Source organism: Phocoena phocoena, chromosome 2 (genome assembly GCF_963924675.1).
Source record: "Phocoena phocoena chromosome 2, mPhoPho1.1, whole genome shotgun sequence".
NCBI classification, from domain to species: Eukaryota; Metazoa; Chordata; class Mammalia; order Artiodactyla; family Phocoenidae; genus Phocoena; species Phocoena phocoena.
In genome coordinates this window covers 169260225-169276203 of record NC_089220.1, presented here as the reverse complement: position 1 = coordinate 169276203, position 15979 = coordinate 169260225, and the positions used below count along the sequence as shown (strand labels likewise).

General features: G+C 46.1%; 1 protein-coding gene across 1 annotated transcript in view; it reads left to right on the top strand.

The window, feature by feature from the left end:
- The first annotated feature begins 1979 nt into the window (after positions 1-1979).
- SEPHS1 (selenophosphate synthetase 1) overlaps positions 1980-15979 on the top strand; it is a 45536-nt gene continuing 31536 nt past the window's right edge. The window contains exon 1 of the mRNA XM_065901313.1: positions 1980-1994. The gene's annotated coding sequence lies outside the window, so the exon portion shown is untranslated. The remainder of the gene's footprint in view (positions 1995-15979) is intronic.

Below are 15979 nucleotides of genomic sequence, written 5' to 3'. Positions count from 1 at the left end.
AGGAATGAAGTACTGATTCACACTGCACCATAGACGAACCTTGAAAACATTCTTCCAAGTGAAAGAAGCCAGACACAGAACTCGCATACTGTAGGATTCCTTTTATAGGAAATGTCCAGAAGAGGCCTATCTCTAGAGACAGAAGGTAGCTTAGTGCTGGGGGTGAGGGGAATGACTGTTCAACACAGAGTTTCTTTTAGGGATGATGAAAATGTTCTGGAATTAGCGGTAATAGTTGCACACTGTTGGAATATACTAACAAATCACTTAAAAGGAGTGGATTTTATGATATATGTATTATAACAACAACAACAAAAAAAAACCCTAAAGCTAAGGTATAAATCACCTTCATCAGCTCCTGAGAGCAAACGTTAGCTGGGAGGATAAGGGTGAAGCAGCAGGAAGTGGCAGGCGCCCAGGCTGGAGGTGTAGACAGGCCCAGACAGGGGAATGGGCCCTCTGCCCTAAACTACAATCTGTCTTGGTCATTTTAGGTCATCTTTCCTGCCCATCTTTCCTCTCCCACTGTAGAAGGAAAGCAACCTCAACCACGGGAGGGAAAGTAACCAAAATCGACATTCATAGCCTTGGAAGTCATTTTGGGCACCAAAAAACAGACAAGTGACTTTCAAAAAGTGCAACCAACAAAAAATGTATCTATTTTTCTCACAGCTAAGAAAGAGAAAGGATAATGACAAATCCTGGCTTTGGGAAATGCTCACTTGCCAAAAGATTATCGAAAGCATGTGGTCCCAGCTCAATTGCCTGTCTCTCCACACACGTCTCCACATGATGGAGTGAGCTGGGTGTGTTTACACAAAACACGGTCCTTGGAGCCCAGCAGATGTTTGCTGCCTTCCAGGAGGGGCAATCGGATGGCCGGTTTGGTTACGTGGCACTGCCCACTTGAGAAGGTAACTTGGGAGCTTAGTGCTGAAGGAGTATCCTTGGGGGATCTACCAGCTGGGATCAGGTGTCTGAACCTGGACGGAATAATTACACACCCCCTCTCACGACAAAAGGAGATACCCATTCCGTAACCCGAGAGGGGGATTTGACTTTCAAATTGTTAACAGACCTTGGATCAAGCGAAAAGCTTGGGAGGGAAAAGCAAGCAGCCTTTGGATGAGTCCTGAGGTAGGTTGGATGTTCTCCTGAAAGACTCCTAGTCTCTGATTAAAGTTCTGCCATCTTCCCTCCTACACTATGGTCCAGGGCAATCACTGACAGTTTAGAGAAGGTCTTTAACTTATGGCTGCGGTTCATGGTACAATTATGCGGCACTGATAAAGAACCACGTGGATTAATACGCGGGATCATAAAACGTTTTTTTTTACAGAGGCACGTGAGAGGAAGTATTTCACAACAGGTCAGGAGGGTACCAAATATTTCAAGTCTGTGGCTTCTTCTGTCTGGGGGAAGAGAGCTGGCCCAAAGATGAGACGAAGTCGGGGGAGTCAGGATGGGGAGTGAAGCTCGCAGACACAGTGAAAAGGTTGGGACCACAAAAGTGGGATGAGACGGGGAACAAAAATTGCCTCTTGCTGAAGAGTTTGAGAAGTGGCTGCTGCTAACGTACGTGATTTGAAGATTTTTTAAAAATCACGCAACACCGTCCAGCCTCCACATATGGACACCCAGAAGCAGAGGAACATAAGATTAAAGGAGAATTCAGAGCGGTCAGTAAACACAAGACCATACCACCTCCTCATCTGGACCGTAGGCGCCTCTGCCCATCTCCGCCTGGGGTTTTAAGAAAAATGCTGAGATTGGTCCGTTTTTAACCCTCACTTAAGTTGTTGTCATTTAATCCTTTTCTGGACAGTCTCTCTTCTAAGATCTTGGCTTTTAAGGTAACCTAAATGCGCCTTCTATTCTTTTCCATTATTTTCCCTGTAACTTCTCGGGGCCTTTTCAGGTTCTATTGGGGTTCCCTCCAAGCATGGATTCTCTGAGCCTGAGTCATACTATAACGTAACTGCTAGCTCCATGTGGTCCCAGAGCACTTGAGACGTGACTAATCCCAACTGAGAAGTGCGCTAGGTGTTAAAATACATGTCGTCTATCAAAGACTGAGATAATTTAAACTCTTTTAAAATATTGGTTACAGGTTGAAATGGTACTATTTTGGGTAAATGGGGTTCAATAAAATATATTATTAAAATCGATTTCATCTGTTCCTTTTTTCACGTGGCTGCTAGAAAATTTTAAGTTGCACCTGTGACTCATATGCCATTTCTATTGGACAGAGCTGCTTGGAGCTTTTAATCCATGGTAGCACATGGTGAATCTCTAGGAGGAGACTGTAGTATGCAGGGTTTCCAAACACAACCATTCTTCACGTGGCATCTTGTCCTAGTTATATATTGATTCTCCTTCACAGGTCCCCCAAACATAATCATGTCCGTTAATTCCCATGAGTGGCTTGGAATCCTGTTTAGGGAATGACAGTAGCTGCAGTGCTCAGCCCGGAAGTGCACCTCCCAAAGGAATTCATTTACGGGGAGAGAAAAAGCAGTTGAGGCCTTTTGAGGATGTAGCGCACGATCCTGACCACTTTAACATGGTTAAGACCAGCAGAGTAACTTTTCGGTCCGTGTTCAACGTGAGGGTGGTTTTAACGAAACCAAAATGAAAGTACATTTTATCATTTCACCATATCCCATAGAACCTGATATTGGGAAGGTACCCAATCCAATGCCCCACATCATATTCTAGATTAGGGACCAAATATCCAGCCACTAATAATTTCCTGAAATATCTACTGAATGTCCACTGTGTGCCAGGCTCTTGTCTCATGTTCACCGACAAGCTTACCCAGTTGGTACTATTATGACCTGTCCAATTTCATAGGTGCTGGGAAGATCAGAGAGGTTGAACCACCTCTCTGAGGTCACACAGCTGGAGGGAGGGGCTGGTATGCGTCTCCACTCTGCTTTGCCGCCTCTGGGAAATGGAGGGACTTGCAAATATAATACATCAGACCTAATATTTCAGCTCTTTCAGATAGTAATGTACAGTGTTTGCAATAGACAAATGACTGCTTTAATATATTCAAAAGTAATATAATTGTTTTAAACAATTTTAGAGCATTAAAGTAACAAAACGGAAATGGAAACGGCCAGAAAAACCCTTGCTTTTCCACTTTTTCATACCTACAGGTGGAAGTTTGCTGTGATGTTTATTTTAGTTTACTTACATCTACATACTGGACATCCTTGTCTTTTGTGAATTTACATACTAGAGTTTCCGTTTGCAGAAATAGGAACAAGACTCCCTTGTGAAAAGCTTTGAGCTTTTCAGATTTCAGGCCCAAGTCAGAGATGGATTGGGATTATATTTAGCTGTGATTTCTACCCAGCACCCCCAGATCATTTAACGTTTTGAAAATGTTTGGCTGTTAGTTAATTCCTACCTTTTTCAGGAGGTAAAGAAGGAAACGGAAGCAGAGAACGGAGGGAATAGTTAATTCCTACCTTTTTCAGGAGGTAAAGAAGGAAACGGAAGCACAGAACGGAGGGAAGCCTCCTTTCCTGGGCCAGAGCCGACTCCAGCAACAAGGATCCTGACTCAGAGCATGAGGTTATGCTGCCTCCTACTGGCCAGACTGAGACTGCGCAAAACACACTGGGAGGAAAATTGTAATTCAGCGCTTCTCAACTTAATTACTATAGACTCTTTCTAAAGGGAAAAATGTATATCTTAAATATACCTACAGTCCGTAGATTGAAAAAACACCACTCTAAATCCTGCAAATAAGGAAGTTCAAATAGCAACCAAACCTTAAATTCAAAGAGGTGCCTTCAGTTTCCACGGGAGATCCTGCAAGGCAATTACCTTTGTTCTCAGGTTAGGTCCCTCCTGTAGTTCCTGCAAAGTCTGGCAGTAGGGTTTCCCTGGTGGCGCAGTGGTTGAGAGTCCGCCTGCCGATTCAGGGGACGCGGGTTCGTGCCCCAGTCCGCGAGGATCCCACATGCTGCGGAGCGGCTGGGCCCGTGAGCCATGGCCGCTGAGCCCGCGCGTCCGGAGCCTGTGCTCTGCAACGGGAGAGGCCACAGCAGTGAGAGGCCCGTGTACCGCAGAAAAAGTCTGGCAGTAAGGATGACCTTGTATCAAAGGCATCTCTCTGATTCTAACTCCATTCCTACAGAAACACACTCTTCCCTTGGTTTCTGTGAAACTGTACTTACCCCTCTTCTTTGCCATCTATGCCTTTCTGTCTCTTCTCCTCGAAAATGGAGAGGACATCTTTGCCCTGTTTCAGCCTCCCATCGTCTTACACTTTCTTGTAATGAGATCTCCTCACTCTGACAGCTTCCAGGCAGAACTTCTCCGTCAACCCATCCCGCTTCCAACGCCTTCACAGGCAGAATCAGTGTCTCTCTCCTCCAGGCAAACACATCACCCTATCCTGAACTCCGTCGCCTTGTATAAACAAGGTATCTGTCTCCCCCTCTAGTCCTCCAGTAATCTGAGGACAGAAGACCACGTCTTAGACACTTTGGAACAATACCCTTATTGATATCACCTGAGCTTGAAAGCGTGCTCAGCATCCCTAAAGGAATCATCTCGACTAAGATGTCTGAATAAGACGATAAGTTAAGTTCATGACTTAATAAGACAAATACATAAAACCCTGGAATACAAAATGAAATGGGAGAGAGAAATGGCAGGTTACAGAAGCCGAGAAAGCCTTGGACTAGGAGAGCACAAAGGAAGAAGCAAACGCCTCCAGCTAGAGAGGGAGGAAATGGCATTTGAGGCTGATCTGAAATGATAAGTACGTATGGGGGTTGAAGTGCGGAGAGTGGAGTTGTCATATATGGAAAGAGTCTACTCCAGACAGAAGAAATCCAAATAAAATAAAAGAAAATACAAGCCTCTGAGACAGGAAAGTGTGAATATCTTCTATGAGCAAAAGGAAAAGTGCTGTTTTTTCCAGAGTCTTCTTTCAGGAGGGAGAGAGAGAAAGGCACATGGGGTCAAGCCCCTGAGGGTCTTAAATGTGAAACTAAGGAGAGGAGTCGGATATCTTGACCAGGCAGGAGCTGGGATGGAGTGTCCGTGGGCCCGCGGAGCACAGACACTCCGGTACCCAGGTATCCAACTGCGTCCAACTTGCCCTTGGGCGCTGTAGTACTTCTGGGAAAATGACTTGAACTCGGTCAGCCCCAGGAGTTTGGACATACGTAGACAGAGGACCTGGTGTGAGCAGCTTCGAGGGAGGGTCCGTGGAGGCTGAGTCTGACTAGGAAACCAGGCAAGCCCCAAGGCTGAGCATGGGGAGGGGACAGGGGAGGGAGTCCCAAGCGCCCCAGGGCAGCGGGCACTAGAACCGGGGTGGTGTATGCAACCGTGATGAAAGGGCATTTTCTTGACCTCTGGAACACTTTGGGACACGGGCAACTTTTGGAGGGACACCCCCTGCCCACCTCCACCTCAGATGGGCTGTACAAAGGAGATAGCATTCTCTTCTTTATATAAGAGCAATGATTTCCAAATTTGAGCGTGCACCAGCATCGCCTGGAGGGCTCGTGAAAGCACCCCATATGGGGCCCCACCCCCATAGCACCTGAGTTAACAGGTCTGGGGTGCTGCCCCCCAATTTGCATTTCCAGTAAGTTCCGAGGCGAGGCTGATACTGCTAATCCAGGGGCCTCTCTTTGGAAACCGTTGTGCAAGAACATCCCTGGGAGGAAAATGCTAAGAGTAGCACCCGTGCCTGTGCTGTTCATCATGGAGTTCCCAGCGCCTAGCAATGTGCCTGAGACATAAAAGGACCTCCAGAAATATAAGGCTAAGAGCTGGTCCTGAACAGATGCAAGGCCAGAGAGCACGTGACACATAAAAGCCCGATCACAGACGGAGAGACTGCCCCTGTCTTCAGACGGAACAATGTCGAGATGGGTGTAACACCTATTTTGCTTTAACATTTAATGAGTTTTCTTAGATTTTTTTTTTTAATAAAATGTCACAGATAGAGTTCTACCACAGCTACCACCTCAGACTTTCCTCCTCTCCCTCCCAGCAGGTAAGCACATCTTGCATTCAGTGTGATTCCTTCACATCTTTATGAATTGATCATATATATACATATTCAATATGTTTAATGCTTTATTTAGTGAGTTATGATTATTTAATATTTTTAAATGTCATGAGCACATCATACAATGCATTTCATGGTGCGCCTAATTCTGTTCATTATGGGGTTTTTTCCCCCTTAAATTGTGGTAAAATAGATATAACTTAAAATTTACCATTTTAAGTATACAGTTCAATGGCATTAACTACATTCATTTTGTTGTGCAAATATCACCAACCCATCCATCTCTGGAACTTTTTCCTCTTCCTGAATTAAAACTCCATACCCATCAAACACTAATTCCCTTAACATTATGTTTTCACGGTCCTTCAACTGGATACATTGACTTGTTCTATCATTGCAACTGCTATAATAGCGTTCCATTATATGACTGTGCAACCTTTATTTTCCCACCTCCTTTTTGATGGAAATTTAAATTATTTCCAACTTGCAGCTATTACAAATATCCTGATATATGACTCTTTCTTTGTACATACATCCCCCTAGGAGAGGAATTAATAAGAATCAGAGGATATATCCATCTTTACTAGAGAGCATTCAATCCATCCCCAAAATGGCTTTACTAATTTCTATTCCTGCCATTAGCATAAGACAACCCCAATTTCCCCACATTCCTGACAACATTTGGTCTCACTGGACTTTTAATTTTTGCCAATCTGGTGGATATAAAATGGTGTCACATTTTCATTTGCATTCCTTTTTTTTTTTAAGTGAAACCAAGCTACACATGCAGTTTTTTAAAAATATTTATTTATTTTATTTTTTTGGCTGCGTCGTGTCTTAGTTTTGGCACTCAGGATTTTTCGTTGTGGCGTGCAGTCTCTTCGTTGCAGAGCCTGGGCTTCTCTCTAGTTGTGGCGCACAGGTTTTCTCTCTCTAGTTGTGGCGCATGGGCTCCAGGGAGCGTGGGCCCTGTAGTTTGCGGCACGTGGGCTCTCTCTAGTTGAGGTGCCTGAGCTCAGTAGTTGTGGTGTGTGGGCTTAGTTGTCCCATAGCGTGGGGGATCTCAGTTCCCCACAGGGATTGAACCCATGTCCCTTGAATTGGAAGGCAGATTCTTAACCACTGGACCACCAGGGAAGCCCTTCATTGGCATTCGTCTGATTTCTGGTTAGGTTGAACATCTTTTCACGTATTTATTAGCAACACAAATGTCCCCTTTTCTGAATTCCCCGTTCATATCTTTACCACTTTTTCTATTGGTTTGTTTTTTCTTGTTGATTCATAGGAGTTCTTTACATACTTTAGAAAGTGTTCCTTTGTTGATTATGAGTTACAAATATCTACTCCCAGTCTGTGGCTTGCCTCTTGGTGTAAGTATCTTTTTTATTCCACATAAGTTTTAATTTCAATATAGCCAAATTTATCATTTTTTTTTCTTTTTACTTGATGCTTTTTGCAACTTATTTAAGAGCACCTTCTTGTTCTGAGGACATAAAGAGAAACTCTTATAATTTCTTTGATAAGTATTGATTTTTTTGTGTGTGAGTATGTGTGTGAACACATTAGTTTATTAAATCTATGCATTTTAACATGCATTTTAATGTCTATGAGGGTTGGGACCACAGTGTGGAAGCAGAGACATCAGTTTGGGGACTGTCTTAGTTTGGGATGCTATAACAAAATACAATAGACTGGGTGGCTTAAACTACAAATATCTATTTCTCTCAGTTCTGGATGCTGGGAAGTCCAAGATCACAGTACTGGCAGATTCAGCATCTGGGGCGAACCCTCTTCCTACTTGTAGATGGCCACCTTCTTGCTGTATCTTCACATCACAGAGGGGGAAGGCTCTGGTCTCTTTCTCTTCTTATAAGGGCACTAATCCCATCATAGGGGCCCGACACACATGACCGCATCTAAACCTAATTACCTCCCAAAGGCCCCATCTCCTGATACCATCACATTGGGGGTTAGGGCTGCAACATATGAATTTTAGGGGGATACAAACATTCAGTCCATAGCAGAGACCATTGCAAGTCATTCAGGCAAATGAAATATGAACTTAGGAAGAACCGGTGGAGGAAAATAATGAACGGATTTGGGCAATATTCGGTAAAGTAGAATCAACAGAAAGCCAGACCCAGCAGAGGAAATCACCACCAACAAATTGTCAGGGGTGCACACCCATTTTAAATGAATCACAGAACCTCCAGGTAGAAAAGGATCTTAAGGCTCATCCAGTACAACCACCCACGTGTTGTTTGGACCCGGCCACCAAGCATGGAAATGGAAACATGTCTGCTCACTCTCTTTGAAGAAAACAGTACCACCGCAGCCAGGTAGACTGGCTCAGCTCAGAGAAATTCAAGCCAAGGAGGGCCAAACCTGAACCACATCCAAAACCAGACATGGTCCCTGCATTCCAGATGTGGGCGCCCTGAGAAACAAACTAAAACCGATTTCTGCCTCTGCCGTTATTTATTTATTACTCCTCACTTGTATCCTGTATGTCTAGTTTCGTGTCTGGAGCCCACGAGGCCGGGTCCACCTCTGAGCCGTGTCCAGCACAAGCCTCACACGTTGCAACACAGAGCAAGTGCCAGACAAGGACAGGAACCCTCGGGTAGGATGAACTCAATCTGTAATTCTTTTCCCAAGCAGCCTCACAGCAGAGGAGATAATTAAGGGAGATGGTGTATTTGGGAGCAAAGGGCGAAGTCAGCCACGGATTAAGTATGGGGAACAAAGAACGTGAATAAATAGCTGCTCCTCTGTTGGCAGGACAGTGAACTCTAGTCCACTTAGGGCTTGGTTCTGGAGCCAATTTTTGTTTAACCAATTGTGAGAGCAGGAAATAGACAGAAAGCCTGAATCTTATATCTGCACAGACACGTCATCTCTACCTGTGTTCTCTGCTTCTCCCCTTCCTCATTCTTCCTCTCTTTTCTCCTCCCCCACCAAATACTAGGGAGAATTGGGCTTCTAACACTCATCATTCATTACAATATGACTTAGACACCAGGGGGCAGGGGAGAGCCAATTACATGTAATTCAGAAAAGCGGGAAGAAATGCACCTGAACCAAGTAGCCAAGACCCTTCATTTATTATGTTGCAGAACCAAGCCCTGAAGGACAGGAAGCTGGAAATGGCTGGGATAGGATCTCTGGCTAGAATGCAAGAGCAGCTTTCCTTAATGGAAGAGGGAATGGAGTGGTGGAGGGAAAAACTGGAAAATGAATCAGGAGTGGATGGCTCTCAAGGTCTCAGGATTCAGGGGGAGCGGGGTGGGGCGGGGCAGTAATCTATGCATTTTTGGAAATTATGTGCAAAACCTCACTCATTTTAATCAGTGGAGACAGGAAGAGAGAGGGAATGTGAAAATGCAGTTAAAGAAAATAAACTGGTTTTACTTCCCTCCGTATTATCTCTCATGTATCAGAGACAAAGGGAACACTTAATTAATTTTGTAGCCTTTGCTACTCTGGGGTGCAAACAATGAAATCTTCACTTTATAGCACCAAATTAATCACTTTTGTGCTTAAGAAAAATGGGATTCACCAGGGACAACACCACAGCATAGTGGGATCTTGTGGAATGTGGCTAAATTTTGGGTGGTGCAGAGCCAGAATTTCGGAGAGCATCATATCGTTAATTGTATTTCAGTGGAGAGTACCCTCCTCGGCCGATCACACTCAGAGCCATGCACGCGGGGTGCTGCAGGAAGTGGGTCTCAGGGGGAGCCCCAGGCTTGGTGGGGAGAGGGGAGACCCTCCAGGGGGCCTGCAGGGGACTTCTTAACTATGGGGTCTACTCCAACGAGCTTCCTTCCTTTTGAAATAACCGATTCACTTCAAACACCATGACTCGAATTTCTTGTGACCTTTTTTTCTTGCCAAAAAAGCTATGGTTTTTACCAAAGATTGTAAAAGACCACTGAAGAAAATAAATGATTATTGTAATGACTGCAGCATTAATGAATTAACGGAATAATAATGCACTCCTTATATTTCCAATTGCTCCTCTCAATTCAGATTCTGTTCTCCCCCAGCACTTGCCACCATATTACTCAGTCTGGGGGGGTCACAGACCCCTCCGGGGAGCTGGTAAAAGCTAGGAACTCTCTTCCCAGAAATGCACAAGTAGGTACAATTTTGCACGTAATTTCAGAAGGTTCATAGATCTCCCCCTGCCCTTCCTCTCCAAAAAAAAAAAAAAAGAAGAAAGAAATCGCTGAGACCTTGACTTAACACTTGGTATTACAGCAATTCTCTTTCATTGATTGGGATCTTGACCTGTTCACAGAGTCCCAACACTGAGCACAGCGCCTGCAAACTAATAGCTGCTCAAAGATAAGGCTTATTGTTCACCTGACTTTTCAGGCAAGAATGATGGAATGAGGGACTTCCCTGGTGTCCAGTGGCTAGGGCTCCACGCTCCCAATGCAGGGGGCTGGGTTTGATCCCTGGTCAGGGAACTAGATCCTGCATGCCACGACTAAAGATCCCATGCTGCAACTAAAAAGAAAAAAAAGATCCCGCATGAGGTAATAAAGATCCCATGTGCCACAACTAAAAAAAAAAAAAGAGATCCTGCATGCAGCAACAAAGATCCCTCACAGCCAAATAAATATTAAAAAAAAAAGAATGGTGAAATGAGAGAAATGATATTTAAAAACAGGGAGAAAGCATGTTTATGTCACTCAAGAAAAAAAAATTGATTGGCCTTTAAGCTGTTGCCATTTTTACTGGGATTTGGATCACTAGAAAATTTCATAGTGTGAAAAAAGAGCCAGTTTCTCTTATATAGACAGGGATCTGCAGCCTTAGCCCTTGAGAGAGTTAGATTGATCTAGAAAGATGTGTAGTTACAAGAATAAGCCTAGGGACTTCCTTGGTAGGACACGGGTTAAGAACCCACCTGCCAATTCAGGGGTCCCCGGTTCGAGCCCTGGTCCGGGAAGATCCCACGTGCCGCGGAGCAACTAAGCCCGTGCGCCACAACTACTGAGCCTGCGCTCTAGAGCCCGTGCGCCACAACTACTGAGCCTGTGTGACACAACTACTGAAGCCCGCGCGCTTAGAGCCCATGCTCTGCAACAAAAGAAGCCACTGCAATGAGAAGCTCGCGCACCGCAACAAAGAGTAGCTCCCGCTCGCCGCAACTAGAGAAAGCCCACAAGCTCGCGCGCAAAAAAAAAAAAAAAAGAATAAGCCTAGATAGAGGCCTAGGGGAAAACAGAGAATGCCCCCAAAAGATCAGGATGCAGCTAAAATCTGCCTTAGGGATCTTGTTCCGTTCTAGAACCTGCCCACCAGGACGATGCTGCCTGTGAGGGGGTCGACAGTGAGTGGTTCCAGGCACAGACGCTACTTTGCTTTCCCATGAGAGCTGCCAAGGCCCCATCTTTCCTTTCCAGGCTCTGAATTTATTACCTCCGGCACTCCTGCTTCTGGATCTGAATTTCTGCTCCCCTTCGCCCCCCACAGAAACCTACCTTCCGTCGGGGTTCTGACACTCGCCCCCAGGCCCTAAGCCCTGCTAGCAGACAGTTCTAGGGCTGCAAAGCCAGGCCTGCAGGGGGTAATGGGTGGTGCGGAAGGAACACTCCTGTACCCTGCTGGGGAGCAAGGGATGGCCTAGTGGATCCTAGTCTGGCCTGGGCTGAGAGGGAGGGAGAGGGGAGAGCAAGGTGTCCAGAAGGTGTCATCCTAATGGAACCGAACATTTGGAGTCCCTGCCTCGAGGTGGAGCGTAAGGGATAATATCTCAGGCACCTGTGTGACCTCAACCCTGGTCCAGCAGACTGTGGCCCTTCCGGCCAGGCCTCATTTGTGTGAGAGGACAGCGCAGATGGACAACACCCCACTTGGGGGAGGGGGAAGGTAGCTGCAGGAGGGTAAACCATCCTGCGATTTGCGGGGGGAGCATGTCAAGTGCGTTCTCAGTCACTTGACAACTACTTAGTGAGCGCCTGCATCTTTGAAGCCCTCCACTTTCTGCCACTGTGACTCTGGACAAGTTACTCACCGTCTCTGTGCCTCTATTTCCTCACCTGTAAATGGATAATAATGGTACCTACTTCATCCGGTTGTCATGAGGATTAAGTGAATTTGTCCATGCCGCGCTCTCAGAAGCCTGCCTGGCGTGCACACAGCAAGCGATTTGAAGTGTTAACTGTTGTCACTATGTTGAACCCATAGCCAGGGTCCTTGCCTGCGTGGAACTGACAGCCCATGAGGAAAGCAGAACAAACACTGTACAATCCACCCACTAAACTTAGCTACTGGCGCATTCGTACCTGCTTCCTCTTCTGTCTCCATCCAGCTGCCAGAATGCCTCGCCTCTCCCCTCCTTCCAGGATCTTGTTCTACCAGCTACCCTTCCTCATTCCTACATCTTTAGTCTCCTTTGCTTTGCTTTATGCACCTGTTCAAAGCTGTTCACGTTCTAAAAAACTACCCCCTTCTCCCCCTCAAGTAAATGTCTCTCTTCTTCTGCCCCTTCTACAGCATGCTTCTTAAAAGAGGCATAGTATAGACTCTTAAAAGACTCTTAAAAGAGTCTATACTCATTATCTGCACTTGCCGACCCACACTCACTCCTCAGCCCCCTACACCCCGTCTTCCACTTGCACTCAAGTACCCCAAGGCCACTAAATCCAATGATTTATTTTTGGCCCTTATGTCGATTTTCTGTAGCACGTGACAATGTTGACTCCTCCTACCTTCTTACAATTTTCGTCCCCCAATTCCAGAGTAACTCTTCCTGTCACTCCTACCACGGGCCAGAGAATGCCCGAGGCACTGGGAGGCAAAGGTATTCAGTCTCCCCAGGAGCTCGTGGCTTTTAGTGGGAGGGGGGAGCGGGGGGAGGTGTGGAGGAGAGATTAGGTACATGGAATCATTGCAAATCAGCAGGATAAGTTCTACGATAGCAGCTGGTTCCCTCAGGGCGCTCAGGGGAGAATACATTTCCTCCCCTTTTCCAGCTTCTGGAAGCTGCTCACGTTGCTTGGTTTGTGGCCCCATATCACTGCGACCTCTGCTTCCTTTGTCACAACTCTTCAGGCTCTCTTGCCTCGCTTTTTTCCTGTATGAGGATCCTGGTGTTACATTGGTCCATCCAGATAATCCAGGACAATCTCATCAAAAAAATCCTTGGGTTTCCCTGGTGGCGCAGTAGTTGAGAGTCTGCCTGCCGATGCAGGGGACACAGGTTTGTGCCCCCGTCCGGGAAGATCCCACATGTCGCGGAGCGGCTGGGCCCGTGAGCCATGGCCGCTGAGCCTACGCGTCTGGCGCCTACGCTCCGCAACGGGAGAGGCCACAACAGTGAGAGGCCCGCATACGGCAAAAAACAAAACAAAACAAATCCTTAATGGGACTTGCCTGGTGGTCCAGTGGTTAAGACTCTGCGCTTCCACTGCAGGGGTCATGTGTTCGATCCCTGGTCAGGGAAGTAAGGTCCCGCATGCTGTGTGGCCTGGCCAAAAAAAAAAAAAAATCCTTAACCACATCTGCAAAGTCCGTTTTGCCAGGTAAGGTAACACAGTCACAGGTGATTAGGATGTGAGTATCTCTGGGGACCACTCTGCTGTCTACCAGAGATGGAGTTTTCCCTGGAGCAGCCAGACAACTCTTCAGAGAGAAGACTCTTGGAGGGGAATTTTATAGGGTTAGTTCTTATTTGCCAGAAGGGGAGAAAAGGTGGTACAAGCAAAGGACTAGTGCCTGCCGAGAGGCTAAATGTAGAAAGAGAAAGTGAGCCTGGAGATCTGTAAGCATCCAGCATGGTTGCATGGCTGAAGCACAGGAAGAGGGTACCTTCTAGAGATCATATGAGAGAGGAAAAGAAGAAACTGGATCGTGAAGGTTTTTTTTTTTTTTTTAAAAACCAAATTGAGTCTGAAATGTATCTGAAATGCATTTACTTGGCCAAATGCCATTACTTTAGACTGTGCTATTTTTTCTTTAAAACGTTCTTTAGGGACTTCCCTGGTGGTCCAGTGGGAAAGACTCCATGCTCCCAATGCAGGGGGCCTGGTTGGATCCCTGCTTGGGGAACTAGATCCCGCATGCATGCCGCAAGTAATAAGAGTCTGCATGCCTCAACTTAAAAAAGATCCTGCGTGCCGCAACTAAGACCAGATGCAGCCCAAATAAATAAATAAACCTTGGGAATTATCCTTAAAAATAAATAAAATAAAGCAAATATTCTAAAAAAAACAACTTTAAGTTGACTCACTTTTTGTCCTAAAGAATAATGCCCACAAAATCACAGGTTTCATATGTTAGTTATATGTTTCCAGTGTGTGTTAAAACGTGTATGTAACTATAAATGTTCTTCCCTGTACACCCTAAAATCACGCACACCCATGAGTGAGTACCATACTTTGAGAAATGGAGCCAGAGGCATTGAAACCGCCTAAAGGTTTTGAGCAGGGAAAGAAAGAACATGATCAGGGTTGCCTTGGATCGATATCATTCCCGTAGCATTAATCACTTTGGACTGAACAGAGACCGGTGAAAATCACAGCAGAAAGCCCGTAAATTAGGAGACTTCCACAATAGTTGAGGGGAGAGATGAGACATGAACAGAGACAGGGACTGTGGGAGGGGAGTGGAGGGTTTGGATGTGAACAGTATCAAGGCGGTAGAACTGACGGGTAACTGAAGACTGGAAATGGAAAGGGAGGAGCTGGGGATGACCACCAGGGCTCTAGCATGTGCAGTGCAGATACGGGTCCATCCACCAAGATGGCAAACAGAGCGGGAGCTGATGGGTGGGCGAGGGGGGTCAGGCTTGGAAGGAAAAGAATTGCTTTGGTCTGGAACATGCTCGATCCGAAGCGTCTGTGGAACACTCATGTAAGTACTTGAATGCCTGTGTCTGTGGCTCTGGGGACTGGGGCATCGTAGAGAGCCGAGCTGTCCAGTCGAAATAGGCTGGGAGCAACCTATGTCATTTTAAATGGTCAGGTGGCCATATTAAAAAAAAAAGTAAAGAGATTAAATGATATATTTTATGTAACGCAACATATCCAAAATATTCTATTGCAGGATGAATCAATAGAAAAGTCATAAAGATATTTTACATTCTTTTTTCATTTTAAGTATTCAAAATCCAGTGCATTTTTTACAGAGAGCACATCTCAGCTGGGACATTCCAGGCCCTCAAAACGCACCACGGAGTGTTACCGTATTTATTGGACAGCACGGCTCTAGAAGCACTTGCTGCAGGCAGGCCAGGGTGATCAGATGTTTACCTGGGGGATGGTGGAGGCTGAGGACCCTGATCAGATACTGAGGGTGATCAGATTTGCTAAAACTGGATTTTTACAAGGAAGTGCACAGATGGGTCTAGGAGAAGGTTCAGGAGCCAGACTGAAGTTTGGCCAAGCAAATCATCTTTGTCACAATTCCACCCATGACACCTGATCAATATAATCTTTGGAGTGGGGCTGGTAGATGCGTATTTTTAACAAGCCTCCACCAGGTAATGCAACCCAGGAGAACCATCTTTCAGTTGGAGCCAGTAGGACCTGAGAACTCAGGGGAGACGGTTCACAACAGGATGGGGCTCTGATGAGCCGCCTGGGGAAGACTCACAGAAAGAAAAAAAGCTGATGGGGGGAAGCACACAGAGAGGCTTGTGTTTAGGGCAAAGGAAGGGAAGGATGAGAGCTCTGGTGGAGTATCTGTCCCCAACACTGTAGCCTGGCTCCAGGCTACTCAAGGCATCGTGGCTTAGACCAGAGTCTACAAACTCCGCTCGGGAGAATCTGACTCAAGCTGTCCTGGAGCTGCCGGGGAGAGCTCCAACCCCAGGGCCAGGGGGAGGAAGGAGTGGGTTCTGAGGACGCTCGCCTCCCACACAAAGCGGGGATCAGCCTCTTGCTGGCCCAGACATTCAGTTTTGAAACTCCGCAGGGC